The sequence below is a fragment of the Pleurodeles waltl genome, chromosome 9, assembly GCF_031143425.1.
Source record: "Pleurodeles waltl isolate 20211129_DDA chromosome 9, aPleWal1.hap1.20221129, whole genome shotgun sequence".
Classification (NCBI taxonomy): Eukaryota; Metazoa; Chordata; class Amphibia; order Caudata; family Salamandridae; genus Pleurodeles; species Pleurodeles waltl.
In genome coordinates this window covers 170,669,823-170,693,433 of record NC_090448.1, presented here as the reverse complement: position 1 = coordinate 170,693,433, position 23,611 = coordinate 170,669,823, and the positions used below count along the sequence as shown (strand labels likewise).

Sequence of the window (23,611 nt, the reverse complement as noted above, 5' to 3'; positions counted from 1 at the left end):
GAAAGTGCAATGAAGAAAAAGTAAAATGTAATCGAAGGTGGAAAATAGTGATACCAATGACCTTTCCGCAGCAATGTGTGCTGATACCCATGTGGAATGTGCAGCTGCAAAACTCCGCCCAGATGTGTCAATGCTTTGCATATTTGCAAAGAGGTGTAAAGTGTGTACGGAATGTTGCAATAGCAGACTGCAAAGCATGAGGAGGTAAAGGCAAAGAAAAGAAGTGCAACACAAGATTGAAATTACACCGCACTGTTAATGACTTGCTGATGGCAACAGTGGTATCCTTTCCTAAAACTTCCATTCAGAGTCCGAAATGGTTGCCAGAGAATCCTAGTATTTAGTACAATGTGGGTGTAAGAAATCGGAATATTGCTTCAAAGGGATGAGAACCCACTTCAAAGAATAATCTCAGTTCTCGTCAGTGTAAACCACAAAAGCAACTAACTGAAACCTGTGCTTAACCCTCTGGTAGCTGGGCACAAAGTAGTCAGGTTTAGAAAAATACGAATATTTTAATAAATAAAATGACAGCAAAAAAAAAACTAAGAATCTATTCAGTAGACCTTGAGTTATGAGTTTTTAAAGGTTGTGGTAAAACAGCACCAACTGTAGGTATCTGCTTGTGATTGACCGGAGCAAAGTCACAAGTTGAGGCCAACCGCAATGGAGATCAGGTCGGATGCAGGACCAAATGTGTCCTGATGGAAGTTTTACCTTCTGATCTCGGTGCAAAATCCGTGTGGCATGACATTGAGGGGATCTTCTTTGATACTTGCTGTTGGATATGCTGAAACCTTAAGGTAGGAGCTACTTGCCTCTGTGCAGCTTGGCATTGCTCTAGGTAGGTTCCAGTGAAGATTTTTATTGGAATTTGTGCAGCTTAGCTCTAGGGGCTGTGCATCAGCCAGCATCAGATCAGACAAAGCCTTCCAGTGTTAGCTTCTCAACTTTACAAGGTTTTGGGTAGGATCTGTTGGACTCTTCTGGCAAACAGGGAGAGAGGGTCCAGGGGCCTTGAAGACAGTCCTTAGGATGTCAGGATTCACTCCCAAAGAGGCCTGCAAAGGGGACCAGATCAGGTTCAATTGGGACTGGTCAGATGGGAAGCATGAACAGCCTCTGGAAGTTTGTTATGTCCCTGAATCTCACACAGGAAGTCAGCTAAATTATCCTAGGAGTTACTTATGGGGTCCTGGGTTCAAGGCAAGTAGGCCCTGACTTCCTCTTCAGACTTCTCATGCCCAAAGGTGTTCTGATTTCAGGTTCTGGGGATGCCACTTTTATACCCAGTGTCAGCCTGTGGGTGAGGGACATCCATTTGATAACCCTAAAATTGGTTCTGGTTTGTTCTTCTCTTTCTCCTGGGTTTGGCTCCTATATGTCTAGTGAAGCAAGGAGCAGGTATGCTCAGATGTGAGTTGTATATGCTAATGACAGGGTAGGTATCTTTTGAAATTAGGAAGGGGCTGATGGCTGTGTACAGCTCTAAGGCTACCCTTTCAAGTTCAGGAAGGGGCTAAGTACAACCCACTCAGGCCATCCTACTCAGGAGAGGACATTTTACCCCACACTAAACCACTAAACCACTTTACCCCACCCTACATTTCCAAGGAACTGTTTGCATGTCTTCCCGACAAGGTAGCTGGCCCACGACAACGTGGCTGGCCTGAACTGTTGGATTTGTTGTTCACGATGCCGTGATAGCCCCAGACAGAGCTATCGACTTCAAGGAACTGTATTTTTAAGTTAATTCTTGCAAAATTCATATCTTTATTACTGTAAGTTGAATCATTCTCATTTTGGTCTTGTTTTACACAGATAAATAGTGGCTATTTTTCTAAAACTGGTGTGTTGTCCTTTTGTAATGTTTTCATTGTAATACTGTGTGTTATGTGCAAATGCTTTACACATTGCTTCTGAGATAATCCTGACTACTCGAGCCAAGCTACCAAGGGGGTGAGCAGGGGTTATCTGAAATGGGTATCTCCCTTATCCTGTCTAGAGTAAGGGGTTCCTACTTGGACAGGGTGCAAACCGACTGCCAACTAGAGACCTCATTTCTAACAATATTGCACTATTGTGCTCTCTCTCTCTTTCACATAACACAGGTCAGCATTTTCAGTTGCTGTACTGCATTCGTGGCTTCTTAATACATTTGCCTAACTAAGATATATATGGATGTCAACAACAGTCAAAGAAGTTCACATGTTCGAAGTACCAAAACATAATTATATTATTATATTATATTTCTTTATAATATATGTTTCATTCTCAGAAGGGTTGAGACTATTCTAGTTCCAATTAAAGAACACTTTTCCGTACTAAGAGATTAGAGCTAAGAGGTTAAAAGGTGAAAGTGAACTTGCATTTTGGATTATGTTATATGCAGCAAATCTGGACTGCAGACTGTACTCAAACACCTGATCATCTAATTACAGATACATCCTCAGAGTGGAGTAAGCCAATATGAGTACAGGGCTCAAGTTGGGTAATTTTGTTTTTTCACAAGGTTGCTTTAATCAGTGCTGTAACACAAGGATTTGACCTGTGACCTCACAGTATTCTATATTTACTTGGATTTAGTGCAGTGAAAATATTGCTCTGTCTGAAGTTCATGCATTGACTCAGATAAGTTCTGAATTATATATTTGAACTTCAGATACCTCAAGTACAACAAAACTGAAGCTTGGTTCTGCACAGAGCCATCATGATATGGCCCTGGGGACACAAATTCCTTGTGTATACAGTTACTGAATCAGAAAATCTCAGATAGTATCCAGATGAAAATTTAGCAAATAGATCTACTAGGCCCTGGTGGTCTCCATTTTATTTTCATTGCTTTTTGTACCTAAAAATGGGGAGAACTGAGAAGATATACATTCTGTAGGGTTCTTAATTGAATTGCTGTAAAGAATTGTTACACTTCACCAAAGATATCTAATTCATTAGATGAGACCATAAATGCTCATATTTTCTTAAAAGTTAGATCTCAAAGGAGTTTATTGTGTAGTTGTAGTCTGATAGCAGAATGAAAAACAACTTTCATATTAAGGGCCTTATTAGGAGTTTGGCAGGAGGAATACTCTATCACAAACGTCCTGCTCGCAGTATTACAAGTGCTTTATAGCTTATGGCACTGTAACAAGGCAAATGGGATATTCACCAAGTTTTCACAGAGTATCCTATCTAAAAAACTCTAAATAAGGCGTTAGGTTTGAATTGTTTGAATATCAAATCATGCCTTTTTTCAAGCCTGCAATATTCCTGCCACATTTTAGCATCTCATTGATGAGATAGTGAGAGAATTGTTGGATGCATTCTGTAAAGACCATTTACATGGTATGTCAGTTTACTATGATACCTTGAAAACCTACATATCACATGTTGATGACAACACTCAGCATTTTAGAAGGCACAGCCCTTTTTTTTACTAGAAATGGATTAATGCTGTCTTCACAGCACTAATGTGGAGTTTTCGGTATACATCGCTGCACTTGAGGGCATTAAGATGGATGAAAAGAAAGTAGCAGCAATAGTACAATGGCCTATATCAACTTCTTTTGAGGCAATTCTTAGTTTTTGGGCTTCGACAATTTAAGAGGTTAATTTATTGGTTTTCTGAAATAATCAGGTTCATTACAAAGTTTCTGCAAAAAGGAGTATCTTATGTCTGGTAAAAAGAAGATTAGGCATTTTGTTCTTTTGAAAGAATGTTTCTCTAGTTCCCCAGTTATACAACATGGAAAAGAAGAATGTTCTTTCATTGTTAAGACAGATGCTTCTTATCATGCGATGTGAGGTGTCGTACCTCAAAGAAATTGGTTAATCCACTAGTTACTTTTTTGAAGAAATTCTCACCAGCAGATGTAAATTATACCAGCACTGACAAGGAATGTTTGGCCATTAGGAGATCAATTTTTGTTTGAGAAGTTTTCCTCCTCCATGTAGGCCTTGGCATAGAGCACAAATAGATTTTTATTCTAGAGCTACCCAAAAGTCAAGGTTGCACTATAATTCTAGATTGTGGACCATTTGACGAAGATGTGCCATTTTATATCGCTTCCTTGTTTGCCCACGTGCAAAGAGTTAAAACATATTATTTCACATTATTGATTTGACTGGTGTTCCACAGGATTTGATTTCAATTACATAATCTCAAGTTAATTTAAAATGCTGTTCCTCCTTGTGTTAGGTCCTAGAGATGGTAGTTTATCTTTTCACTTGTTATCCTCAGATGGATGGATGGATGGATGGATGGACAGACAGAAAGATTAAATCAATGTATTGAACATTATGTAAGATGGCAAGCCTTGGCATGAGATGAGCACTAAAACAAGATACTGTGATTGGCTGGGTTAACATAAAATGACATAGAATACTCATCCATTCCAATGTCACCTTTCTTTGGTATGTATAACCTTCATTCCAGTTTATGTCTTTTGGATCAGTCTTTGTCTACCTCGGTTACTTCTCTACAAGAATACTTAACTTAGTTCATTGATGTTCAGAAATTTGCACATGAGGGCTGGGGAAAAGATAACAATGTTCATAAGTTTTATGCTGTAGATAGAGAAATCCTGCACCTCAGTATGCTGCAAGTGAGATGGTATATCACCTTTCTTTGGTATGTGTTAGAAATGGGGTCTTTGGTTGACAGTGAGGTTACCCCCTGTTCAAGCAAGGACCCTCACTCTAGTCAGGGTAAAAGAGAATCACCCTCAGCTAACTCCTGCTTGCCCCATTGGTAGCTTGGCAGAGCAGTAGGCTTAACTTCAGAGTGCTAGGTGTGAAGTATTTGTACCAACACACACAGTAACTTAATGAAAACACTACAAAATGACACAACACAGGTTTAGAAAAATAGGAAATATTTATCTAAACAAAACAAGACCAAAACGACAAACATCCAACATACACAAGTCAAGTTATGAATTTTTAAAGATTAAAATCAAAAATAGCACTTAGAAACAAAAATGCTTCGATGAGGTGTTAACACGGCGTCGTGACGGAGTCGTTTCCAACAAGCCAACACCAGCGGCGCCGGACACGGAGTCGCGTAGACCCCCAAGTACAGTACCTTTGGTGAAAAGTGAAAACAAGCCGATGTGTGAAGTCGTGGATCGCAGCGTCTGTGCAAAACGTTGAATCCACGCACTTCGAGCGGCGTCGGTCACGACGTGGTGCGGCGACTTCCACGGAGTCGCGTACTTCAGCAGGGCTGCAGCGGCGTCGGATATTTAATAACTTATAAAAATAGTGGTTTAATTATTTTTCTAGGTGGTCAAAAACTTAAAATAGTAATATTTTAATCTGCAGTCTGGTTTACTGTATAAGACATCCAGGGCTGTCACAGTGAAATAGCTATTGGGGTCTTGTCATTGTAGGGTAATGGCGACATTAATTATTTACATGTCCTACTGTTAAATTTCATGCATCCTACTTTGTGAACTACAAGGCCTACATAGGGGTGTCTTGTTAATGTTTAAAAGGAAGGTCTTTGCTTCACAGAAAGGATTATTTTGACAGCCTGCACTGCAGGTTTTGCCTGCAGCAGTCAGGCCACAATGGTTGGCTTAAATGCATGATTTATAGGATCACCTTTCAAGTTCTTGATCGCTCCTTTTTTTCAAACAGTTTTCCTCTCAGCTGTGCTGTTCCCCGAGGCTCCTCTCTCAGCCCCACTTATTTGATGTCTATATGTCCCCTCTGGTTGAGATTGTAGAACCTTACGATTTGTCCCTGGACTTCTAGGCTGATGCACGCAGCTGTTTTTCTCATTTTCAACCATTTCCAAGACAGATCAGCCTAATTTAACACATTGACTTCAAACAGTAGCTAGATGGATGTCTGGCTGTAAACTTCAGCTGAACAAAGGTAAAACCGAAGTAATGCTTGTTGTTAATTATGGCCTGCTCATATCCTCTTTTCTAGTCCCTGAAGGGCTGGAAGGCTTGCCTCCACCAAGAGACAATATAAAGCCCTTGGGCTTTTGGCTGGACTTCCGCCTTTCTATGGACTATCAGTATAAAAAGCTGGCAGCCACCTGCTTTAGTCTATTAAGACTTCTTAGAAAAGTCTTTACGATGCTTTCATTTCAAGCCAAAAGACTAATCACTCAGGCTCTCACATTTTCATGCATGGACTATGGAAATATCCTTTATTTGAGTTCACCTCAACATGTACTAAAAGTACTTCAGGTGGTGCAGAATGCCGCTGCATGATTACTCATGAACATTCCCAGGCACTTGTCCGCAAAACCTGCTTTAGCCTCACTCCACTGGCTGCCCATGGAACAACAGATCAACTTCAAGGCCCTCTTCACTTTGCACAGAGCCCTGCATAATAAAGGTCCAGCCTTCCTTAAGCAGATTGCAATGTCCCTCAAAGGGCCCCTAGATTCCCGACGGCCTCCCTAATTAATGTCCCATGGAATAAGAAAGCAAGATGGGTGGGATGATCTTTAGCATATAGAACCTCATTTCTCTGGAACTCCCTCCCCCCCCCGGAGTTAGTCAAGATAGTCTGGAACCTTCTTTTCATAAGAATTTGAAGTCCCTTCAGTTTACAGCATAAGTCATCTCCTTGTAGTTCTGTTTCCACACTAGCGCTGGGAGGTCTTCGGGTAGCCATGCGCGTTTACAAATTCCTTAAACTAAATTAAACTCTTGGGATGGCAGAATAGGTGGTGTATTCCACAGGAGACATTTAATTTCCAGACCCGAGGTGCATTTTCTACAACATACAATAGGGACTTATAAGCAATATAAATGTGTCAATTAAGAGTAAGGCAAATGAACCATGAGTTGGGGGGCAGGCTACAAGTTTACGTCTGGTGAGCAGGGGTAAACTGCACAGAGTCCTAAAGCCAGCAGAAATATGGTCCATAAAACGATGAAATACCCAGGCTGACCATGTAAAAAAGGCAAATCTCCAACAACTTCCTTCATAGATCATGATGTCCTTTGCTAGGCAATTGTGATACAATGATGAGGTAGGATAGCCAAGACCTTGATACATTGATTTTGAATTTTATTTTCCAAGACAAATTGCTTCCTAAAGTATTCTGTTGTTTATGAAAACAAACTTTGAACTCAGTTTATTAAACATCAGAACATTTAAGAATGTGATTACATATTTTATTAATGGTTTTCTGTGCTGGATCAGAAAGGATTCTAACAATGGACTGTATCAGATATGTATATTTGAATGTTTAGTACAAGTTCCACAAGTGTCAAGTTGAATTCTAACTCATATTTCACAACAGAGCTTTTAGTAATGAAGCTTGAGTTTTCAGGAATTATCTGTTTCTTACAAAATTACAGAGAGAAGGTTGCCCAGGGATATTAGTAAGCTATAGACTTCATCCTGAAGACTTCTTTGACCACCCAAAGTGATGAGGGACAGAGGTGGATTCCGGCGTATCTGTTTTCTCTCTTCTCCATTTCTCTTTCCTGATTTCTACCACTGGCTCTCATTTTCTTGTGTAGATGGTCACTGGTGGGAGTGCTGACAGATGGAAAAGAACATGTCTCCCATTGGATGCTGCACATAAGGTTAGTGCAACCTGACACCTGACTCTAAAACCTGTGGAGTCTGCTCTACTAGGCTACACCCACAAATCGTAGTTGCCTGTCCCTCCTTTATGCACCTCTACCCTGCTAACTTAAAAATTAGAAGGATTTAAAATGAGGGAAAGGTTAAACATCCTACAACTTAAAATGAGGAGGAGGGGACACAACAATAAAGTGCTAAGCTCAGCCCACTCAGGAAACTGCTGAAGCTCGCTGGTTCTTCACAGATAGTCTTGCTGTAGTCAAAACAATCCTGCTCAAAAGGTCGATTGGGAAGGGGTGGCCACTGCCTGGCGGAGTTGAAATGCACTCAATCAATAGCCACTGACTGGTTGTGAATGCTCTGCCCTTATCCAGGTGGAAGTAAACAGAGTAACACGACCCATAACAAGAGGTTCCATTATGCTTTTCTAAACAGAAAATTAAAAACATGTTTTGAATAAATGCCAGTAAAAAATACTAGTTATATAAGGTGTGATGTTCCTGTGCCTGGGAAAGCCAGGCATGGGAACAATGGGCCAGTCATGATCAGGCAGAGCAGTTTCCCACCTGGGTTTGGTTCAGATGTTTTCTTTCCTTCCGTGCTAATGCCACTTATTTATGCTGCTAACAAAGGAACAATGAAGAATCACAAACAGTACTAAACCATATAAATCGAAACAAACTAAACAAATACTATTGTTGTACAAAATATAAATAGCTTGTATTTATTGACAAACCCCCAATAAAGTACAAATTGCATCTGATCTTTCATCAATATCAAAACACACACAAAATGCTTTTCTTTTTTATGTCCATATCATTAGGCCCATACCCAACCACTTTTTCATACATATTCCTCATACATGATCATATACATTAAAACTACAAATGACATATATCAAACTTGCTCTGACAATTCCTATCAGAACACTATTCAGATTAATATCTGTGCATTAAAAAGAACATTTGTTGAGTTTTGCTACATATTGACCCTGTCCCTTTTGGTTCAATAGTGTGTCTCTCTTCCTTTTTGGTCAGATGGTTTTTACCAATCCAAAGCTGTATACTGTGGTGATATTTCAAGTCAGCATGGATAGCACTAGGTAATCCAATCCTGAAAGACTTTATTGCAGAGAGAGAGAGACAGAGTTTAAATATAGTACTAAGTTTATTTAAAATTAATTCCCATACAGTGTTACTTCAATTCCCTGCTTCCATTGTTTTCTGTGGTAATGTATTGAAATACTAGTGCGTAGCCATGTGTGGTGTTTGACCTACACCAAGAAAATGCAGGAAAACATGTAATCTTAGTTGGACACAATTAGGGGTTATAATAACTCTAGAGGTGTATTTTGTGAATTGCGAAAAATGGTCATACTTTATTGTGGTTGTGTGTTTTCTATTAGCATGCCCCACCTTTAACCCTGCTCATTTTTGTGTAATTAGTACCAATTTTCTTACCACTCCCCCGGATCTTTTTCTTGCTTCTGAAAAAAATATTTACCTACTTGGGTAGATAGCCCTGCCACTGAGGTGGAGATTCCTACACAGACGTTACAGGAGAGGCTGGGAGGTTCTCCCCTCAATGGTTTCTGACAACAGTAATGATAGCTCATCAGTGGTGCTACATTAAAGTTGTTTGAACAATGGCATCCAAACTATATGAGAAACAACTTTCACTTATCAGAGGGGTGGTGAGGTCAGATAGATAAAAGGAATAACAGGTCTGTTTAAACATTTGGCGGACTCAGTACACTCCATGAGGGTGGTGGAGAACATGACCTCTGCCACCCTGTTGGACTACAGTGCACCATATTTAGAGATTACCACTGAGCCAGTGGTCATTTCAGTAGACTGAAAAGAACTTCAGCCACAGCAATTCTTTTCAGTGCACTAAACGTTTGGTGGACGGACACAGTTGGTTTTGTGGCCATTCATGAAATTTTACCTTTTTTGTTTATCAAAAAATGAACTCCCAAAGTTGAAATTTGTCTTTGAAAACCAGAAAAAAAATTACTCTAACACCGAGGGAGTTTTGTCCCTGGGTGTGATAGTCATCATAGTTTTATTCCTGTTCCTCACCGCCAGGTGTTTCCTGATGGTGATTGTTAAACTATTCATCCTTGGCGTGATATCCCTTAACTTTTTGCCTCTTTTTCCCAGATTGTTGATGTGTTCTGGACTCTGTTTTTGTTACTCTGGGCACTTTACCACTGCTAACCAGTGCTAAAGTGCAAGTGCTCCTATACAAAATGTGTATATAATTGGTTCATCCATGAGTGGCATATTTGAATCACTAGTAAGTCCCTAGTACAGTGCACTAGAGGTGCCCGGGGCCTGTAAATCAAATGCTACGAGTGGGCCTGCAGCACTGGTTGTGCCACCCACCATAGTAGCTCTGTAAACATGGCTCAGACCTTCCACTGCAGTGTCTGTGTGTGCAGATTTAAACGGCTAATTCGACTTGGCAAGTGTACCCACTTGCCAGGCCTAACCCTTCCCTTTTCTTACATGTAAGACACCCCTAAGATAGGCCCTAGGTAGCCCCAGGGGCAGACTGCAGTGTATGTTTAAGGTGGGACAAATACTTATGTATTTTACATGTCCTAACAGTGAAATACTGCTAAATTAAGTTTTCACTGTGCAAGGCCTATCTCTCTCATAGGGTAGCATGGGGGTGCCTTTAAATATGATAAAAGTGTAGATTGCCTTTGGGAGCGGATAGACATGTGGAGTTTGGGGTCTCTGAGCTCACAATTTAAAAATACATCTTTTAGGAGAGTTAATTTTAAGATTGTGTGTTTGAAAATGCCACTTTTAGAAAGTGAGCATTTTCTTGCTTAAACCATTCTGTGACTCTGCCTGTTTGTGGATTCCCTGTCTGGGTCAGTTTGACAGTTGGGCTGTTTGCACCTCTCTCTAGAAAGTGACACAAAGAGAGCTGGGGTGTAGCCTGCATATCTTGATGAGCCATCTGTGCTAGGAGGGAGGGGAGAAGTGGTCACTCACACCTGAAAGGGCTGTGCCTGCCCTCACACAATGCAGTCTCCAACCCCCTAGTGTGTGTCTGAGGCCTGGCCTGGGCAAGGCAGGATTTCACAAACAAGAGAGACTTTTCTTTGAAGTAAGCCTACTTCAAAGGGCAACATGGGTATAAGATGGGCACCCAAAATCACAGACTTTAGATCACTTCTGGAAACCAAGAGGAACCTCTGCCTGGAGAAGAACTGAAGAGCTGTGGAAGAAGAGCTGCCCTGCCTGTGACCGTGCTTTGTGAATCTATCCTGCAGTTGCTGCTTCTGCCTGTACAAGAGGACAAAGACTGGACTTTGTGTGCCTTCCTGCTTGTGAAGAACTCTCCAAGGGCTTGAATCTGAGCTTGCCTCCTGTTGTTGAAGCCTCAGGGACAGCAAAGACTTCTCTCTGCCAGCACCTGGAGCCTCTGCTGAGGCTCCTGCCCTGCCAACTGGTGCCCTATCCAGTTCCTGGGACCTTGACAGGTGAAGCTGGTGGACCAAGGTTGGAAATCCACGCACAGATCGCCGTGCGGGGAAATGTCCGACGCAACCTCCGAGAGCGGCAAAAGAAAGACACAGCGCCGGCTCCGTGGCTGAAATCAATGCAGCGCTTGCAGCGCGGCTTTGAAATCAACGCACATGGCTGGAGAAACTACGCTCTGCATCATTGACAAAGGCTGCAACGACGCAACATCACTGGGCGCAGAAAAACAACACAAGCCTGCCCAGACCCGAGGTGTTTTGTCCAGATTGGCGCATCTCTCTCCTGCAGGGAAAGAAATGACGCACACCAATCGGACCGGCGAAGGAGAAACAATGCACACCCTCGCTTGAGGTGAGAAATTGACACGCCGCTTATCTTTTTCGACACACACTCACCCGTGCGGGTTATTTTGATGTGACCCAGGTACATTTTCACGCTAACCGCATTAGCGTTGTGTTTGAAAGAACATAAAGACTCTTTTTGCATTTTAATTTGCATTTTAATTAATAACTTGACTTGTGTATGTTGGATTTTTTTCGTTTTGGTCTTGTTTTGTTTAGTTAAATATTCTCTATTTTTTGTGTCATTGTGTAGTGTTTTCATTAAGTTACTGTGTGGTTTGGTACAAATACTTTACACCTAGCACTCTGAAGTTAAGCCTGCCTGCTCGTGCCAAGCTACCAAGGGGGTGAGTGGGGTTGAGTGGGGGTTAGCTGAGGGTGAATCTCTTTTACCCTGAGTAGAGTGAAGGTCCTTGCTTGGACAGGGGGTAACCTGACTGCCAACCAAAGACCCAATTTCTAACAGTGATGGACTGGCCGAAAACAACATTACAGCATCCACCCTGACCAGGACTGATAGTGTAATGTCCTATCTCTGACAGCCCCTGCTCCGTCAGACTATCGGAGGAAGGCTTCAACTAGTGGAACCAATGGGGTTCTGTGAACAGATACTTAGGGCTGCCAGTCTCTAAATGAGGCAGCAGACTTTTGGTTTGGCAGGCTGTCTGGTTTGCAACAGAGTACTCTGTCCGCCAAACTCTAATTCAGACCCAAAGCCTAATCCCAAAAGTGCTCATCACTGTCTTTCGCCAACCAATGAAAATATAATAGGCTTGAACAAACATTTTTCCAGTTACTGTAGAGAGAGAGAGAGTTTCACAAACATTACGGATATCCTGTCAACCATATTACAATTCCATAACATCCTATGGAAATCATAATACGGCAGATGGGATATCCCTTACATTTGTGAAGGAGTAACCCATCCGCCAAACTCTAAATCAGGCCCTAAATCTAGATATAGAATTACGTCAGATTTTAACTAGTGTCCCAACATTACAACACTCGGTCATGCTACTTCGGCATCAAGCACCAGATCCATGATCATACAGAGAGGCCATAAGTATAGAAAGAGGAAAAAGGACAGCAGAAGACACTCTAATACAAATAAGCAGATTGATAGGATCAACAGCTCTCTGCCACCAGTGGACTGCTCTACGTTCACAGCAATGCTTGCAGGGGCAGACGGACTACAGCATTGGGAGTATGCTACTTGTTTTATAGAGGAACACAGGGTGCCCGTACACAAACCTTGTTTAGTTTATGGAAGATTATGGCAGGTGGTAAGTGTGAATCATTGGCAATGTAAAGTTGAAACTGGTGATAGCGGCGTAGTTCAAACATGCCTGCTGCCCCGTTCAGCATGGGTGCAGAGCCTGCTAGTACATAGAAAAACAATCTGGACATGTTCACTCCCCTTCCTCAAGCAGATAGAAATGTAAAGCAACCAAATGCCATCATTCATAATTCACGATACTCCAAAGACCCAGTGAATGACCAGTGGCCTGAACGAAAGTGTAAATGACATAGGCAATAAAACCAATGATAATAAACTCAGGGTACATTCTATCTATGCTGACTGTGGGCTGAACCAGAATGTGAATGACAGTACAAAAGAGCAATGGAACAAGGGGCTGGACCCAAAGCCCATCAAACGTAAGTTTAGTTTTGAGAAAAAGCTATGCTTATATCAGACATAATAGGAATGTTTACCCATCATGCCCAGCCCACTGTGCAAAATGTGGCCTCCGTGCATACAGAGGAATCAACTGTACAGCACTCTATAGAACAACAGAAGCTCCGAAAATGGCCCTTCACGTCTTATTGCTAGGCAGCTGCCACGAGTCAGTGTTGAGCAAAGTTTAATTCCCAGGCGAGAAGAAAGGAAACTTCAGTGCAAAATGTAAACCACCAAGAAGACCAAGCCATGTACAAAAGACATTTCCTATTCCAATACTTTTCAGAGGATGGAAGTTGTCCTTACAGCTATAGGGAAGAACATTACAGCTGCTGTTTCTTAGCAACGATGACCTGCTTTCCTAGAAAAAGACAAAGGCGTGCACAGTAAGAGCCCTTGGCACAGGGCTGCGCGTTCAGGGAACGATTTTCCAACAACTCTTGTACGACAATGTCTGAAAATGCCACACAGCAAATACATGTTGAGTTTCTACAACGCTACTGCCTGTCAGAACGTTCCGAAGCTTTGTGCTAGACTCCGATGAGTAATTAACAGTGGTTACTTATAGTTACGTATAGGAAGTATTCCGCCTTGTAGCCACAGCTCTTTCAACAAACCATTTCCACTCTTAAAAGGGAAAGCCTGGCGTTGATGGTCTTGAAGACATGAGATGCAATGCATCTAATAAATCTCTGGTTGATAGTTGCCTAGCAACTGTCATAGAGAGACCTGGCGCACTTATGATACCTGAATGTATTATAAAGGAAGAAACGCATCAATCCGTGCTAAGTGCTTAAAAATGAGTTCACAAATGAACAACTCCCAACATATTGTTATATTTCCGCTCCCTGCTTGCCTTTATGTTAACAATTAAAATGGAATCAAATGTTAGCCGCTGCATGGTGTTGGTGTGTGTATACATAATTATTTATATATATAAGACAGGTCATCTTCGTAAGGGGAGCCCTCAACCCTGCAGGGCGGCTTTCGCTGATGGGAACAAAGCATCCCATAAATCAAACAAACAAAAGTAATGAAGCCCAACTCCATGAGAAACAAGCAACTTAGGCCCTCATTACAACATTGGTGGTAAAAGCCGCTTACCGCCGTGCAAAAGACCGCCAACACACTGCTGCGGCAGCGGAATTCCGCCACAGTCATTATGCCCCACTGCTCGGAATCCACCAAAATTAAGACACCCATACAAGTCCGCCACACCAAAGGTCAGTGATAAACTGGCGAAAACAAAACCTCCACCGTCACGCCAACAGAAATACACCCACACTATCACGACCCACGAATCCACGCAGCGGTCTTTCAACCGCGGTATTCCATTGGCAGTACACACTGCTGCGCTCAAAATACACACACATCTCCAAAACACCATCACATTGGACAATTCCAAATACACACACCTGATACACATACACACACCACTCCCACACACTCAATACAATATAAAACACACACCCACATCACCCACAAACCCCTACGACAAAAGTCCCGAGAGAAGGCCAGAGAGAGACATTACAAACAACTACCAAGCATCCACAGGCACACAATACCATCACGCACATAACTTCCACGCACCTCACACAACACACCACTACATATCACCCCATTTATCACTACACACACCACTGTCTTCAAATGTAATGTCAACATACCTATGTCACACAGCTCTAGTCCATGAGGAAACAAAGCAGATGTCACACAGTGGGACCCACATCTGTGAAATCGTAAGGGAAAGTGACAACTCAGTGACCATACACTGGGTGAAAACGACACGCAGTAGAGAGGTAGTAGTGTTAAAGTACATGTAGTAAGCATGTTTGTATTCTTACCTGTGTCTCACTGGAAATATTGCAGGATCACCGAGTTCCTGTTGTCAATGTCCTCTTCTTCTGCTTCCTCGTCTTCACTGTCCACAGGCTCCACAGCTGCAACAACACCGCCATCTGGACCATCCTCCTGCAGAAATCCTCATCGCATACCTAAGTTGTGAAGCATACAGCAGGCCACGATGATCTGGCACACCTTCTTTGGTGAGTAGAATAGGGATCCACCTGTCATATGGAGGCACCTGAACCTGGCCTTCAGGAGGCCGAAGGTCCACTCTTTAATCCGCCAAGTTCGCCCATGGGCCTCATTGTAGCGTTCCTCTGCCCTTGTCCTGGGATTCCTCACTGGGGTCAGTAGCCATGACAGGTTGGGGTAACCAGAGTCACCTGCAAATGGTGAGGGACAACTGTTAGACACACACTAACCTGTAGGGATATCCCCAGACCCAGACCACCATTCCCACTGACTTGCTTCCAGTTGCTCACCTAATAGCCACACACGGTGCCTCTGGAGTTGCCCCATCACATAAGGGATGCTGCTATTCCGCAGGATGTAAGCGTAATGCACTGAGCCAGGGAATTAGGCATTCACATGGGAGATTTACTGGCCGGCCAAACACACCATCTGCACATTCATGGAATGATAACTCTTCCGGTTTCTGTACACCTGTTCACTCCTGCGGGGGGTACCAAGGCCACATGTGTCCCATCAATGGCATCTATGATGTTGAGGATATATCCCGGGGCATAGAAGTCACCTTTCACTGTAGGCAAATCCTCCACCTGAGGGAAAACGATGTAGCTCCACATGTGTTTCAGCAGGGCAGACAACACTCTGGACAACACGTTGGAAAACATAGGCTGGGACATCCCTGATGCTATGGCCACTGTTGTTTGAAATGACCCACTTGCAAGGAAATGGAGTACTGACAGCACCTGCACTTGAGGGGGGGATTTCTGTGGGATGGCGGATAGCTGACATCAGGTCTGGCGCCAGCTGGGCACACAGTTCTAGGATTGTGGCATGATCAAGCCTGTGGGTGATGATCACATGTCTTTCCTCCATTGTCGACAGGTCCACCAGCGGTCTGTACACTGGTGGATGCCGCCATCTCCTCACATGTCCCAGCGGATAGTGCCTATGAAGGGCAACAGCGAGCACAGAGTCAACCAACTCAGAGGTACGTACACACAGCTTACACAGAACACGAATCATAATCCGAAATTTGGCCTGTATGAGTGTTGAGGCAAGGCCTAGGTATGTGTGACGCAGTTAGAAATGAAGCCATGTGGGCACCTGAAATGGCGGCTGCCTGACCTGTAAAGTGGGACAATGGGATGTGAGGTAACTGCGCTGGCGTTGTACACCATCGCGGTAGGCGCTCGCAGACCGCGGCGCAATTCTGAATTGGTAAACATTGGACCTTATGGGTCCCAGGGGCCAATGAGAATGTACGCCAGCGGTGACGGTACGCACCGCCGCGGACGTGACCGCCATTTTCCATCTGTTCAATCACTCGATACCTGATCTTCGACAGGAGAGAACCTACACTGCAAGTGCTGCTGTGACCTCAGTCTGGAAGAGACAATGGCTCGTGCGTCTGGGGAAAGGGCCCCTGCCTTCACATCGGAGGAGTTGGAGAAACTCGTGGATGGGGTCCTCCCCCAGTACACGCTACTCTACGGTCCTCCAGACAAACAGGTAAGTACACTGGGAGCATGCTGTATGGGCTATGCCTGTGTGGAGTGGGGTGGATGAAAGTTGTGGGGGGGAGATTGAGGCGTGCATGAAACGACGGTGAGTGCATGTGCCACATGTCAAGGGTAGGGATGGGGGCCAATGACTGTGACGGTGCAGTTGGTAATAACTTTTCTTTTCTCCCTGTACAATTCATGTAGGTCAGCACCCACCAGAAAAAGGATATTTGGCGTGCTATCGCCAAGGACATCCGACCCCAGGGGGTCTACAGCAGACGGAGCACCCACTGCCATAAGAGATGGGAGGACATTGGCCGCTGGAGCAAGAAGACGGCGGAGGCCCAGCTGGGGATGGCCTCCCAATGTGGGAGGGGTGCCCGTCGCACCATGACCCCCCTGATGTTCAGGATCCTGGTGGTGGCATACCCGGAGTTGGATGGGCGATTGAGGGCATCACAGCAACCACAAGGGGGTGAGTACACTCTCATTCTGCTGATTTTGCGCGCAGTGGAGGTGTCTGGCTGGGGGAGGTGGGCTGTGGCTTTCCCTAGGCCAGGGCGAGTGTGCTAGTTATGTCACCTTCTTCTGGCCGACCCGGTGGCACCCCACCCCACCTGTGTACAGTGCCAAGTACACCTAGTCAAGCTCCTGTGTCATCCATGTGTGCAGATGTCGGCCATAGCCTTGTAAGCCATGTCCCAGGGATTGAACAGTGGACTCTAAGAGCTTCTGTGTCTGTCGTGCCCACCAACAGTAGTGGTAATGCATGCACTCAACATGTCTTTCTTCTCTTGTCCCCCCTTTTTGTGGTCTCCCTCTTCTTGTGTGCATTAGCTTCATCAGGCGGAGGAGCAGTGGCACCGGAGCAGGAGGGAGCTGCGTCCCACATGGCCCTGAAGGGCGAGACAACAGACTCGGAGTTCACCAGTGGGACAGAGGGTAAGGGGAGCTCCACATGGGGGGCAGGAGCTGAGACCAGTGATACAGACTCGTCCTCTGATGGGAGCTCCCTTGTGGTGGCGGCAACATCTGTGCCCCCCACATCTACAGGTACAGCCGCCACCCCCCCTACCAGCACCACCCTCCCAGCAGCCCCTTAGCCTTTGCCCCGTGCCCGCTCACCCAGGAGGGTGGGCATCACCTTCGCCCCAGGTACCTCAGGCCCTGCCCCAGTCACCCCTGCTGCCCTCAGTGAGGAGGCCATTGACCTCCTCAGGTCCCTCACTGTTGGGCAGTCTACCATTTTGAATGCCATCCAGGGTGTAGAGAGGCAGTTGCAACAAACAAATGCATTCCTGGAGGGCATTCATTCTGGTCAGGCGGCCCTTCAGCGAGCTTTTCAGACTCTGGCCTCAGCACTGAGGACAGCCATTGTCCCTGTCTCTAGCCTCCCCCCTCCAACTTCCTCCACCCAGACCAAGTCCCTTGTATCTAAGCCTATCCCAAGCACACCTTCAGACCAGCATGCACACACCTCAACACACAAGGGAAGCTCTGGCAAACATAACCGCCACACATCCCACAGGCACTCACGCAAGCATCACACACATGCAGTCACACCAACATCCACTGCCTCCACTGTGTCCCCCTCCTCCTTGTCTCCCTCCTCCCTCCCAGTCTCATCTACACTCACACCTGCATGCACTTCATCAACCGCCCCTACTTCCATCAACAGCACACACACCACCACACCCCGCTCACGTGCAGTCACCACCCACACTGCCATTCACACGTCCCCTGTGTCCTCTCCCAGTGTGTCTGTGACGCCACCTCCCAAGATACACGAACGCAGGCACACACCCACCCAACCGCCATCCACCTCACGACAGCCTCCAGAGCATGCACCTTCACCCAAAGTCACCAAACGAACACCTCCTAAAACCACTACCTCTTTCTCCACTCCCAAACCCCCTCCAGCTTCCCGTCCCAGTGTCCCGAAAAAACTTTTCCTGTCCAACCTTGACCTCTTTCCTTCACCTCCCCCACCCCGTCAGTCTCCTAGGGCCCGACTCTCCAGGTCCCAACCTGCACCTCAGCCACAACATCTCCGGGACCAGTGGTGCCTGTAGTCACGGGAATCTGGAGTGCACCGGCCACCAGGCAGTGTGGCACGGAGCCACAGCACGGACAGTCCCCCACCTGTCAAACATCAAAAGTTGGCCAGTGCCCGGCGGGAGAGGGGGAAGACTCCAGCCACCAAAGCCGCTCCCAGGGGTACAGGTGTGAGTGTGGAGTCAGCTGCAACACCTTCCAAGGTGGGGAATGGCCACAAGAAAGTCTGCAAGTCTGGGAAGAGCAGCACGGCGGAGAAGACCGCCATCATCCCCGCTGCCCAGGAGGCCACCGCCATCATCCCCGCTGCCCAGGAGGCCAACGCCAGCACCAGACCAGCTGCCCAGGAGGCCACTGCCAGCACCAGCCCAGCTGTCCAGGAGGCCACCGCCAGCACCAGCCCAGCCGCCCAGGAGGCCAGCACCAGCCCTGCTGGGCCAGACAGGACCACCAGCACCAGCCCAGCTGGGTCAGACAGGACCACCAGCCCCGCTGGGCCATGAAAGACCGCCAGCACCAGCCCCGCTGGGACAGACAGGACCGCCAGCACCAGCCACACTGGGCCATGAAGAACCACCAGCACCAGCCCCGCTGGGACAGACAGGACCGCCAGCACCAGACCCGCTGGGCCAGACAGGAGAACCAGCACCAGCCTAGCTGGGCCAGACAGGACCACCAGCACCAGCCCCGCTGGGACAGACAGGACCGCCAGCACCAGCCCTGCTGGGCCATGAAGGACCGCCAGCACCAGCCCCGCTGGGCCAGACAGGACCGCCAGCACCAGCCACGCTGGGCCAGACAGGACTGCTAGCACCAGCCCAGCTGGGCCAGACAGGTCCGCCAGCACCAGCCCTGCTGGGACAGACAGGACCGCCAGTACCAGCCACGCTTCAGTCCTTGGCAGGATGAAGCACTCTGGGCACAAAGCCCCATCCAGAACCAGTGGAGTATCACATCCACTACCTCTGTCCTGGGCAGGATGAAGCACTCTGGGCACAAAGCCCCCTCCAGAACCAGTGGAGAAAGGCATCCACTACCTCAGTCCTTGGTAGGATGAAGCACTCTGGGCACAAAGCCCCCTCCAGAACCAGTGGAGTATCACATCCACGACCTCTGTCCCTGGCAGGATGAAGCACTCTGGGCACAAAGCCCCCTCCAGAACCAGTGGAGATTTGCATCCACTATCTCTGTCCTTTGCAGGATGAAGCACTCTGGGCACAAAGCCCCCTCTAGAACCAGTGGAGAAAGGCATCCACCTGAGAGACTGCGGCTTTGCACTCCCCGGGATTGAACAGTGGGCAACCCACCCACTGTAGAGACTTGAGAGACTGTGGCTTTTCACTCCCCAGGATATGGCAGTGGGCAACCCACCCTCTGTAGAGACTTGAGAGACTGTGGCTTTGCACTCCCCAGGATATGGCAGTGGGCAACCCGCCCACTGTAGAGACTTGAGAGACTGTGGCTTTGCACTGCCCAGGATTGAACAGTGGGCAAACCACCCACTGTAAAGACTTGAGAGACTGTGGTTCTGCACTCCCCAGGATATAGCAGTGGGCAACCCACCCGCTGTAGAGACTTGAGAGACTGTGGCTTTGCACTCCCCAGGATTGAACAGTGGGCAAACCACCCACTTTAGAGACTTGAGAGACTGTGGCTTTGCACTCCCAAGGGTTGAACAGTGAGCATGTGGCCCCCTCGTGGATTTGGAGTCATGAACTCAACCGGCTGAGATGCCCCCCCGTTCCCTTCCCCCTGAGGTGCCTGTTTTATTGCTATCTGATGCCCCTGCAGTGTTCTCTCCGTCATGGTCGGGGACTGAGTGTGGGCCTCGCCCATGCCGTGTGGGCCCAGTGTTCCACTGACTTCAATGGAGCACTACCTGGACTATTATTCTTGGTGTAAATATTTGTTAATGGTGTATACATATTTTTGCGTCCTGGATTTTAATAGATTACATTGGTTACACTCATTTTCTTTTGTCTTTGCATTCTTCTTGGGGTTTGGGGGGTGTAACTGTAAGGTATCATGCTGTATTAGTGTGTGTGCTGTAGTGGGTGAGGGTGGGGGTGGGGGTGTTGCATGTTGCGTGTGTGTGTCCCTGTTTTTTCCCTCCCCTCCCCTGTGTCGTAGGTGCAGTACTCACCATTGTCTTCGCCGCCGGCATTCGTGCTCCTGGTAGAGGAGCAAGAAGATGAGGGCTGGCAGGATGTAGAGCTCGGGTTCCATGGCGTCCGGATTCCTCGTGGGGTGTGTAGAGGTGAGCGTTTTCCCTTCGGAGTCCTGTTTCCGTTGTGTTTTTGTCCACGGTGTATCCACCGCGGAAAAGGTTGGTAGGTTGTGATACTGTGGGCGGTACATTGTCCTCCGCCTGTCTGTTGGGGGTGACCGCCAAGCTGTTTGTTTGTACCGCTATGGCGGTGTTAAAGTGGCTGTCTTTGTTGGCGGTTTCCGCCACAGTCGTAATTTCAATTTTTTTACCGCCAGCCTGTTGGCGGTAAGACCGTCACTTTAACACCGTCCACCAGTGTAATGACCACCTTAATCTCGTAGTAAATATATGTTTCCACTACGTATTTATAGTTAGGACCGTGTTTCTATAGGAAAAGCGTTGTTTGATTTGACTATATCTTTGGTACCGTTTGACGAATATTCACAACATTTTCCCCCAAAAAAGTGTCATGGTGATTCATGTTGTGCATGGAAAGTTTTGGGGTGATCTGTCAAGCAAGGGCCGAGAAAAAGGGGTCTAAAAAAACATTGCATTTACCATGTTAATTTCCATAGGATTCTTTAGACACGGCCACTGGACGGATTCACACAAAATTTGGCAGAAAGATAGCTGTCGGTACTCAGATTATGCTTTCACTGATTTGTTGTGAATCTGTTTAAAAGTTTTTGAGATATTAAAGGGAAAATAAATTTGTATATAACCGTCCGTGAATATTTCACGAATAATTTGTGAAATTCGTGATTTTTTTAGAATACGCATGCGAAAAGAAGTGTTGCAATTGGCAGACCACAACCTGACTACAAAGTTGCGGCCATCATATTATTTCAATGGATACGGTCCCCAGGGGGTGAAAATCCCAATTTAAAGTGGCATAAGGGGCCAGGGTGAAGGTATCCTGAAAAACAGGTGTGTTTTAGGTTCATTTCAGGTGCAAATTGTGGGTTTTAATGATTTTGCGTCACCATGCACGATATTCGCTAAATATTCGCAAATTATTTGGGAATATGGATTTTTTTAAAAGAAAACCACACTCATTAATACACTAATTCATTCACTCATACATGCACTCAGAGACTCATGCACCCCCTCAGACTCACTGAGACTAACACACCAACTTTCAGACCCACTCACTCACGTACTCACTCACAGATCGACTGACAGAGACAGGTAATGTAGCCAACCTGCGCTACCCACAGCCAAATGACATGTGTGGCATGGCCTTGAGTGCTCATAAGGGCTTGGCTGCAAGGCATGGCTGTAGGACAGGCCTTGCCACCAATCCCTGCCACTTCCTGCAGGGGTTGGTATGATGTATAGTAATTAAAATTGCTTTGCGTTACAAAAACATTGAAATTCACTGAAAAAACAAAGGTTATAGGGACGTTATAGTTAAGTTCTGAATTTACTCATACAAAACCATAGAAATTCAGTAGCTATAGTTAGCGTTATTTTAAGTAACTATCACTCGCGCTCTAAGGTAACTATGACTTGTGCCTTCGTCATGCACAGCTAATTGCTCTACATATTATATAATTGATGAGATCTTGTATGGCGTCTTTGATATGATCACCGCAACATTTGCAATAAAATTATTGATAAGAAAAGTGTGTATGGAAAGGGTGCAAGTTATAGTTACCTTAGGGTGCATTTTATACTTCTTTTTTGTTGAACAAATGAATGTGAAAATACTTATGTGAAGAACACCAAATGGCTGACTCATCAGGTGACAGTGCAACGAGGAAAGTGGTTGCACAAGATTTCCATCCCAAATCTTGACTTTAAGGACACCATATTCAGAAGAAGGATTCATGCTAACTTATAACATGCAATCACGCCTTACAGAATAAAATTATACATTGCAGAGCTTTTACAAACTGACTCATTGCAATATCCATCAGTGATCATCTAAAGTATATCTGGTTCAGTTTAATTGTTGTCAATTTGTTTTGCACTCAGTGGCTACTGTAGTGGAAAATATTATACACAATCATTTGTAAATAGCCTCTGCCCCGGCACCTAAATCCCTCGCCCCAATCTTGTTGCAGATTGAAATCAGATCACAATGAGATGTTGCATTGTAGACTATGAGGCTATGTAAGCTTCAATAATTAGGTTACAATAGCAGTGAACTAGCTATTCTCTGCATCAGTAGTAGCTATGTTACATAGAGTAGTAAAAAATATTTTATTAATGCAGTTAAAAAAAACAATTACAAATTTAAAATTACAAATATTTCATTATATGCAGCGGCTTTAAAAATGCAGAAACTAAGTTGATTAGTCATATTGTCGATTCCGGTGACCTCAATACACAACCATGGATCACCACAAGTGCCCAGCCTGTGTGCATATACTTTGCAGGCCCCTCAGAGCAGAACTCCCACCCTGGCCTCCCCTGACCGCCTCTCGACCCCACCATCTGTCTATCCTTCCTACACAAACACTTATCACACAACCTCAGAGAAAGATTGACTTGTTGGCATTTACTTTGATGTTTCTTATAGAATGTGTGCGCTATCACAATTGTACTTCCAAATATCCAAAACATATAAATTATGATATTCATGTATACCTCAAGTTGTAGATGCTTGCCATTCTGTCTACAATTGTACACTAGATGTTTTAAAGAATGGAATTCTGTATTATTAACTACTAATACTGTGTTAAGTGAAGTGTTTCAGGACACATGACCGTTGTTTTTTTTTCTTTCTAAAA

General features: G+C 45.4%; 1 protein-coding gene across 1 annotated transcript in view; it reads right to left on the bottom strand.

The window, feature by feature from the left end:
- LOC138259603 (cadherin-related family member 3-like) overlaps positions 1-23,611 on the bottom strand; it is a 522,653-nt gene that overhangs the window by 356,396 nt on the left and 142,646 nt on the right. The gene's annotated exons all lie outside the window — the stretch shown is intronic.